The following is a 9,828-nucleotide window of genomic DNA, read 5'->3' as shown; positions in this document are numbered from 1 at the left end:
GTGAAAGACTAAATGCTTTTCTCCTAAGATCAGGAATAAAGCAAGGATGTGTGTTCTAACTGCTCTTCTTCAACATATTGCTGCAACTCCTAGCCAGTGTAATAAATCAAAACCAGGAAATAAAAGGCAAAAGATCAGATAGGAAGAAATAAAAGAGTTCCTTTTGCAGACTGCGTGGTTGTTTACATAAAAAATTCCAAAGAATTTACAAAAAAACTGAATGCAATTGTACTTCCACATGATAGCAACAAACACGATCACTAAGATTAGAAATACAATACGATTTACATTCACTCAAAAAAAAAAAAAATGTGAAGAGGCTGAGCGCAGTGGCTCAGGCCTGCAATCTTAGCACTTTTGGAGGCCAAGGCAGGCAGATTACCTGAGACCAGGAGTTCGAGACCAGCCTGGACAACATGGTGAAATCCCATTTCTACTAAAAATACAAAAATTAACCAGGAATGGTGGTGGGTGCCTGTAATCCCAGCTACTTGGATGGCTGAGGCGGGAGAATCGCTTGAACCTGGGAAGCGGAGGTTGCAGTGAGCCAAGATTGTGCCATTGTACTCCAGCCAGAGTGAGACTCCATCTCAAAAAAAAATTTTTTAAGTGAAGAAATATTTAGGTGTAAATTTAATATAACATGTACAGAACTTATATGCCAAAAGCTATAGCATGCTAATGAAGAAATAAAAAGAGATCTAAATAAATGTAGAAAATTGTTAATGTGTTGAAAAATTAAGCATAGTAAAGATATCAGTTGACCCCAAATTGATACACAGGTTTAATCAAATTCCTGTGAAAATATCAGCAAGACGTTTTACAGATATAGACAAGATTATTCTAAAATGTATACAGAAAGGCAAGAAACAAAAATAGCTACAACAATTTTGAAAAAGAAGAATAAAGTAATCCGATTTCAAGACTGGTTATATAGCTACAGTAATCAAGACTATGTAGTATTGGCAGAGAGATAGACACTTAGATCAATGGAACAGAACAAAAAAATCCAGAAGTAGACCCACATAAATATGCTCAAGTGATCTTTGACAAAGGTGCAAAAGCAATTCAATGAAGGAAAGATAGTCTTTTTGACAAATGATGCTGGAGCAATTGAACATCTGTATTTCCATAGGCAAAAAAAGAAAAAAGAAAAGAAAGAAATTCTATGTAATCTCATACCTTCAACAAAAATTAACTCAAAAATGGAGCATAGACTTAAATGGAAAACTAAAAAACTTTTAGGAGAAAATCAAAGAAAATCATTGGGCTCCAGGGCTAGTCAAAATGTCCTTAGACTTGACACCAAACTTGTGATCCACAAAAGCAAAAATTTATAAATTGGACCTCATCAAAATTAAAAACTTTGCTATTTGAAAGACCTTGTTAAGAAGATGAAAAATGGAAGAATATATTTGCGACCATATATTAGCATCTAGATTAGCATCTAGAATATATTTAAACATTTCTCAAAGTTCAACAGTCAGAAAAAAAATCAACCCAATTAGGAAATGGACAAAATGTATCAAGAGACACTTTACTGAAGAGGATATACAGATGACAAATAAGCACATAATAAAATGTTCAACATCATAGCTACCAGGGAAGTGCAAGTTAAAACCACAATGAGATATCACTACATACCCACCAGAATGGCTAAGAGATAATGACACACCAAATGTTGGCAAGGAAATAGAGAAATAGAATCATTTATATGTTATTGGTGAAAATGTAAAATGGTACAGCTACTCTGGAAAAGATTTTGGCAGATTTTTAAAAAGCTAAATATACAACTACTGTGTGACCCAGCAACTACACACCTGGGCATTTTCCCCAGAGAAATGACTATGTATATTAATACAAAAACTTCTACATGAATGCTTATAGACACTTTATTTGTTATAGGCAGAACTGGAAACAACGCAGATGTTCTTCAATGGGTGAATGACTGTCTAAAGTGTGATGCATCCATGCCATGAAATACCACTCAGTAATAAAGAGGAACAAACTAATGATATGTGCATCAAGCCGGATGAATCTACAAAGAATTATGCTGAGTAAAAAAGTCAATCCCCAAAATGTTACATACTGTAATTTTCCACTACTATAACATTCTTAACATGACAAAATTATAGAAATGGAGAACAGAATAGTGATTGTCAGGAATTAAGGAAATGGTGGCAGGAGAGGGAAGTTGGTGGGGTTCTAAAAGGGCCACATGATAATAATAATGTCCTTTAACTTGATGTATCACTGTTCAATATCCTGGTTATGACATTATACTTTAGTTTTGCAAGATGTCCATTAGGAGAAACTGGGTAAAGCGCACATGAGATTTCTCTGCATTAGTTTTTACAACTGCTGGTGAATCTATAAATATCTCAAAAAATTTTTAAAGTTTTTAAAAGGCTTAATGAAAAAAACCCAATTCCTTGACTTCATGGAGCTTATAATCTAGTTGGGAGGGGAGATATGGATTATTTTTTAAAGTACAGAAGTATGTAACTCAAACAGTAACCTCATCTAGTTATGAGGGAAGGCTTTCCTGACTTTTGAGTGACATTTACCATCAGTTATAAAAGATAGGAGTTGACTAAGTGAGGGAGAGTGGGTTGTTGCAGGTCTTCCAGAACTGAGGGAAGAGAATATGTTAAGACCCAGGGTTGGAAAGGAGCATGACACATTGGAGTGATGGAAACAGGGCTGAATGGCTGAAGCAGTGAACCAGAAGAAATAAGGTGGTGTCAGATGAGGCTGGACTGTTAGGCTAAATCAAGCAGGGGATTGTAGGCAGCTCTAGCATTTTGGCCTTTTAAACAGTGAAAGAAACTGAGAAGCTATGAGATAAGATCTCGCTCTGTCGCCCAGGCTGGAGTGCAGTGGCATGATCAGGGCTCACTGCAGCCTCAACTTCCCAGGCTCAAGCAATCCTCCTGCCTTAGCCATCCAAGCAGCTGGGACTACCTGTAGCAATCCCATCTTAGCCTCCCAAAGTGTTAGGATTAGAGGTATGACTCACTGCACCCAGCAAAATGGAAAAGTTTTAAGCAGGAGAGAAACTTGTGCAGAATATTACTTTAAAAAGATCAGTCTGACTGCACTATGGAGAGTGGATTAGGGAGGGAAAGCAAGTTCATTAAGAAAACTAGGGTCCAGGTCTCAAGTGATGAAACTGGGATTTTGCTAATGCAGTAAAAACTGAAAAAAAAAAAAAATGGATGCATTAAAATGGTATTTAGGAGGTAGAATTCACAGGACTTGGCATTGGATTGGTGTTGGAAAGAGGTTTTCAAGACCACCCATGGTCTTGATGGTGGTAGTGCCATTCCCTGAGATAAACATTCAAGTTTTACACAAAAGACCATGAGTTTGGCTTTTTAAATTTGATTTTGAAGTACCTTTGAGATATCCAAGTCAAATAGATATGTCAAATAGGTAATTGGGTACATAAATTTGTACCACACAGAATGATCTGGGCTGGCGGTATGAATTGAGAGACATTATAGGCAATGTGCATGGATGACAACATATAAGGAAAGAGTGTAGGGCAAGACCAGATCATAAGATAAAGCCTTGGGGGACAATTTTTTTTTATTATTATTACTATTTTTATAGAGACAGGGTCTTGCTATGTTGCCCAGGCTGGTCTCAAGCTCCTGGGTTTAAGTGATCTTCCTGCCTTAGCCTCCCAAAGTGTTAGAATTACAGGTGTGAGTCACTGCACCTGGCTATGAGAACAATTTTTAGTGGCTAGGTAGAGGAGGATGAGTCAAGAAAAGACACGGTCATATGATTAGAGGGGTAGGCAGGAACCCAAGAGTACATTGCCAGAGAAACTGAAGACTTCAAAGAGAGTGTTCAGGAACTCATGCTGAGAAGTTACAAAAGGTTAGAAGGAAAAATGTATTGCATTTAGCCTCATGGTGGTTGTATTAGTCTGTTCTTGCTTTGCTATAAACAAATACTGAAGACTGGGTAATTTATAAGAAAAGAGGTTTAATTGGCTCATAGTTCTGCAGGCTGTATAGGAAGTACAGTGGTATTTGCTTCTGGGAAGGCCCTAGGAAGCTTTTTACTCATGGTGGAAGGCAGAACAGGAACAGGTGCTTCACATGGTGAAAGCAGGAACCAGAGAGTGAGGCAGGACGTGCCACACGCTTTTAAACAACCATATCTCATGAGAACTCACTATCTCAAAGACAGTACCAGGAGGGATGATGCTAAACCATTCATGAGAAATCCATCCCCATGACCCAATCACCTCCCACCAGACCCCACCTCCAATACCGTGGATTACATTTCAGTATAAGATTTGAGTGGGGACACAGATTCAAAACATATCAGAGGTCTTTGGTGACTTTGGAAAGACTTGTTTGGCAGATTAATGGGGGAAGAAACCAAATTAGTTTATTAAAGGCTATGTCATATGCTGATGACAGATAAGGCCATTAGGCTAAAATTCAGTTGTTGAATATATTATATATATGTCACTGGGTAAATAAGTCAATGTATTACATGAGGTAGGTAAAATTATTCACTCTATTCAGATTTTTAAAACTGAGTCTTAGAGATGTTAATGTCACATAACTATTAAGTATTTAAAGTCAAGATTTGCACCTGTACTCGACAACATGCTGATTCTCTAAACAAAGGCATTATCAAGTAAGGAGAGATTCATGTTTTCCTTTTTTTGTTTTTTGTAGAGATAGGGTCTCACTCAATCACCCAGGATGGAGTGCAGTGCTGTGATCATAGCTCACTGCAGACTCAAGCCTCCTGGGCTCAAGCTATCCTCCTACCTTAGCCTCCCAAGTAGCTGGGACTACAGGCATGCATCACCATGCCTGGCAAAATTTTTAATTTTTATTTCTTGGGTCCCCCCTAAGTTGCCCAGGCTGGTCTCAAACTCCTGGCCTGAAGTGATCCTCTTGCCTCAGCCTTCTGAGTGGCTAAGATTACAGGCTGGGGCCACCATGCCCAGTGTTTCTCTTTTTTTTCTCTCATTTTTCAGATAAGCTGAGACAGAATGAATGACTTTGAACACTCTAGAATTTAGGCTCATGGCTTTTCTGGTTTAATGTATACCCCTAGCCATCATCCCTTCTCTCTTTCTGCCCTCTCTACCCTAGCAAATTATTTCAAGGCAAATCCCAGACATAGCTCTTCTAAAATCCATAGCATTTTTTATTCAAAGTTGTCAATTTTGCCTGCTATAAACTTCTACTTTTAAACATCTGATCAAACTACCTGATAGTTCAAATAGAAGAGCAGGAAATAAAATTACACCTGAAAGTTCTGTAAGTTTTAGTTTTCCACTTCCTACAGGTGAAAGGAATCATTTAATTGATTTAACGACAACAGTTGAATGAAGTAAACTGATGTTTCTTTTGAAGTTTAGCTACTTCCTGTCTGCCAGTTGTTTATTATAATAAAATGATCATAAACACTTCATATATTTTCACATGTAACGTTTTATTTTTAAATTTATAAAGACGTGGCTTTGGTCATGATTGTTTATAGAGGTCAGATAATGCAAATAGCAACGAGCAAATTTGTACTTTTTTTTTTTTTTTTTTTTTGAGACAGAGTTTCGCTCTTGTTGCCCAGGCTGGAGTACAATTGCGTGATCTTGGCTCACTGCAACCTCCACCTGCTGGGTTCAAGCGATTCTCTTGCCTCAGCCTCCCGAGTAGCTGGGATTACAGGCGCCCGCCACCGCACCCAGCTAATTTTTGTACTTTTTGAGTAGGGCTTTCATGTTTTCTGGGCTGGTCTCAAACTCCTGACCTCAGGTGATCCATCCACTTCGTCCTCCCAAATTTCTAGGATTACAGGCATGAGCCACTGTGCCCGGCCAAATTTGTATTTTTTTTAAAGATGATGTCTGATTTTTTTAAAGGTGATTTTTTTAAAGACGAGTTCTCACTGTGTGGCCCAGATTGAATTTAAACTCCTGAGCTCAAGCAATCCTCCTGCTTCAGCCTCCCAAAGTGCTGGGATCACAGGCATGAGTCACCATGCCCAGTCAGATCTCTACATCGTAAACATCACAAAGGGCCTTTGGAGATCACTTGTCCTTGGTACCCATGAAGTCATGGTTCCTCTGTGTGCTTTATATGACATCACAAAGTGAATGGTAGCCCATGCTACACCACGTGCTGAAGGCTGAGATGGTGACAGCATGAGTGATAAGATGTTCTCTCCCCTTGCTCTTTCTGAAGATGACAAACTCCATCTTTTTTCTGAAGTCTTACTAAAGGTGGAAATCTTTTTTCTTCCCTTAATTTAAAAAAAATTATTTGTTTTTGTTTTATAGAATAGACTGAGAGTGGGCTTTTAAGAGTAAGAAGTTGATTTTATATTTATATACAAACACTGCATAGTTAGACTTTTATAAGTAGGTTGATGAATATTCAGTATATGATAGATACACAAGCAGTTTGGGTGTGAATATATTAAACTTATTGAAAACATTTTTAAATGTGAGATTTTACATATTTCTGACTTTTTCAAAATTTGAGTTTAGAAGAAAGTTGAAATACAGCCCAGGGCAAATTTTCAGGTTGAGCTCTCTGTAGCCCTAGGTACTCCAAACCAAGTGTTTCAAGAGTCACCTGGAGTTGTGACAGTTGGCAGTTTAGGGGGCAAGAACCCTTGTACTCTATCTGTTCCTCCCCTCCCAACTGGGCAGTTGTATTTATTAAGCATCTGCACCATCCTTTGTTGAAGAAAGGGCTCCCCACCCAAGTTTGATGATCAATGGTCTACAAAAATAGCATTTTGATGAAATCTGATGTCCGGGGAGGGAGGAATTCAGAACAGAAATAGGAAACAGGTTCCATTTGACAGTTTATTTAATACGTTCAGAATGGGAGGTAGAGAAACAAGTATTGTAATCAAGATAATATTCATGTACAGAGGAATATCGTGAACATGCAATATTTCTAAAACTGCAGTTTAACAAGAAATAAAAAAATGTACAAATGTTTCTCATTCAAGGTAATCCACATTTTGAAGATCTCATTTTACACAAAAAAGAGTAATTAGAACTATAAACAGATCTTTATTTTATAATAAGCACTAACATAATTAATGTGCAGTTATGATTTTTAAAATTGGCAAACATGCAAAATTGCATTAAATAAGTTATGTCAGATAATTATCCTTTGTTTAATGTTTATTTACAGCTTGTAATTAATGTTTAATCATTTCGTTATCGGTGGTGGGAATCCGAGTTATACAGCATCAGAATATGTTATCAGCGGCAACTCCATACAGGTCTGCAACAACAATTCTTGTGTCGTCAGGAAAGAATCCGACTAAGGGGTATAAGGCAGAAGAAGAGACCAAGGCAAGTTTAAGAGCGGGAGTGAAGGTTTATTGAAAAACTTTACAGGAGGAATGAAAAGAAAGTAAAGTACACTTAGAAGAGGGCCAAGTGGGCATCTTAGAGGACAAGTGCCCCATTTGACCTTGGACGTAAGGTTTTACATGTTGGCATACTTCCAGCATCTTGCGTCCCTTTTCCTTTGATTCCTTCCTTGGAGAGGCCTGTTAGTACTTCGGAGGTGAGCGTGCACAGGGTGTTTACTGGAGTTGTACGCATGCTCACCAGAGGTGTTCTTCCCTTACCAGCTGAATGTCCTTAGGAGGTCATGTACCAGTTAAACTCCTCGATTTGGCCTCTTAATATGCATGCCTGAGCCCACTCTCCCAACACCTTAGATCTTATCCGGAAGCTGCTGATCACCAGTTTTAGGTGTTTCTATCTATTGGGAAACTGCCTTTTCCTGGCACTGGCTGCAACCAATTATTTCAGAGAGAGAGTTTAACAACCGCTTGACATTCCCGGTTGGGGTAGGGGGCACCCTCTCTTGCTCTGTTTATGCCTAAATAGCTACATACTGTAACCATTCATTTTTCAAGATACATTTAATTGAAAAGTAATGGAAATACAAAATAGGAAAAGGTATGGTCCCTGGCCTCAAGAAAATCCATCTAGTGGGGCTGAAAAGAAAACTTGCAAGTATCTTACAGCAAAGTGAGGTGAAGAGAGAAGATGATTCAGAGTTGGCATGGCTGGGGCAGGTTTCATGACAGAAAGAGACTTGAGCTGCTACTTGAAAGAAACACAAGACTTTGCAAATTGGGGTGGAAAGCTAAGGGATGCTAGTCTGAAGGTTGATGTGAGCAAGAAATACAATGTGAGGAGCTATTCACAAGAGAATGAGGGTTTCTAACAGGGAATAATGAGATAATTGATTGGAGCAAATTTTAGGATGAGGAGGTGAAGGAAATTTTCTTTTTTCGGGGGGCCAGGGAACAGGGTCCTGCTCTGTGGCCTAGGCTGGAGTTCAGTAGCAGAATCATGGTTCACTGCAACATGGAACTCCTGGGCTCAAGTGATCCTCCCGCCTCAGCCTCCTGAGTAGCTGGGACTACAAGGTACATGCCACCACACCCTGGGATTTTATTTTTGAAACCAAGGTTCTCAGTTACCCCAAGGTGAAAGTAGGGTAACAATGTGTATTGCCTTTAGGGGTTCCTATGGAAGTCTCTCAGAGAGATGTTTCTTCCCTCCCACCATGAGAGATTTTGACTTTTTCCTCCTTTGCTGTCCAGGTGACAATGTATATAGTGTAATAAAGGATGTTACTACATGACATGTGCTGCACACCTGAGCCTTGTGGAGGCTGAAGAAAAGGAGGCTTCTGTAGAAAACAGGAACTCAGTGAGTGTTTTCAGACAGCTAGGTAACGTGTATGAAGAAGAAAACTTTGGGCCAGGCGCAGTGGCTCATGCCTGTAATTCCAACACTTTGGGAGGCCAAAGCTGGAGGCTCACTTGAGGTCACGAGTTTGAGACCAGCCTGGCCAACATGGCAAAACCCTATCTCTATTAAAAATACAAAAATTAGCCAGGCATGGTGGTGTGCGCCTGTAATCCCAGCTACTCGGGAGCCTGAGGCAGGAGAATTGCTTGAACACGGGAGGCAGATGTTGCAGTAACCTGAGATCGCTTCACTGCACTACAGCCTGGATGGCAGAATGAGACTCCGTCTCAAAAAACAACAACAACAAAAAGACAGTTTTGGCTACTGGTGTGTTAGGTGGGAGAAACTGAAGGCAGGGAGATGTGAGGAGTTGACTGCAATTGTATAGGAATTGAAGAGGCAGAAAGAATATCTGAATGTTTGATGGTAGAGAAGGTGAATGTCAGAAAAAGCGAAGTGGAGCAGACACTGTACTAAGAATAACCACCTTTCAAAGTAGGTATTGTTTCTATTTTACAAACAATAAAATCTAGAAATCAAATACAAATCCAAGTATATAGGTTTTAGTGAGAGAGTTGAGTTCTGAATTGAGGTCCATCTGACTCTAAATTTCGCTAACACACTATAAATTTAATTTTGAGTTTCTAAGAGATGAACAGAAAAAGGGACAAAAGATGAGCTTGCTTTTGAGGTTTGATGTATGGGTAGGTTGTCCAGCAAGAATCTGGAAAAGTGGCATTTGACTTTAGAGCTGTTGGGCATAGATTATTAACAATTATTTGAACAGGGTGACAATGATAAGGATTTCAAGGAAGACCACTAAGAGTTGAAAAAGGAGAGAGCAAAGGCTTGAACAACAATAATACTCCCAGGTTAGAAAAAAATGGGATCAATTATTGAAAAACCAGAAAAGGAGTAAAGTTATGAGAATAGGAAGTGTAGCATCACCAAAAATAAAAGAAAACACGGCCGGGTGCGGTGGCTCAAGCCTGTAATCCCAGCACTTTGGGAGGCCGAGATGGGCAGATCATGAGGTCAGGAGATCGAGACCATCC

General features: G+C 39.2%; 1 protein-coding gene across 1 annotated transcript in view; it reads left to right on the top strand.

The window, feature by feature from the left end:
- Positions 1-6,127: 6,127 nt before the first annotated feature.
- Positions 6,128-9,828, top strand: part of NUP35 (nucleoporin 35kDa) — a 48,255-nt gene continuing 44,554 nt past the window's right edge. The window contains exons 1-2 of the mRNA XM_011956681.1: positions 6,128-6,259; positions 8,623-8,731. The gene's annotated coding sequence lies outside the window, so the exon portion shown is untranslated. The remainder of the gene's footprint in view (positions 6,260-8,622; positions 8,732-9,828) is intronic.

Source organism: Colobus angolensis, unplaced genomic scaffold (genome assembly GCF_000951035.1).
Source record: "Colobus angolensis palliatus isolate OR3802 unplaced genomic scaffold, Cang.pa_1.0 Scaffold421, whole genome shotgun sequence".
NCBI lineage: Eukaryota > Metazoa > Chordata > Mammalia > Primates > Cercopithecidae > Colobus > Colobus angolensis.
Note: the sequence above shows the minus strand (reverse complement) of the source record. Positions and strands in the feature narration are given on the sequence as shown.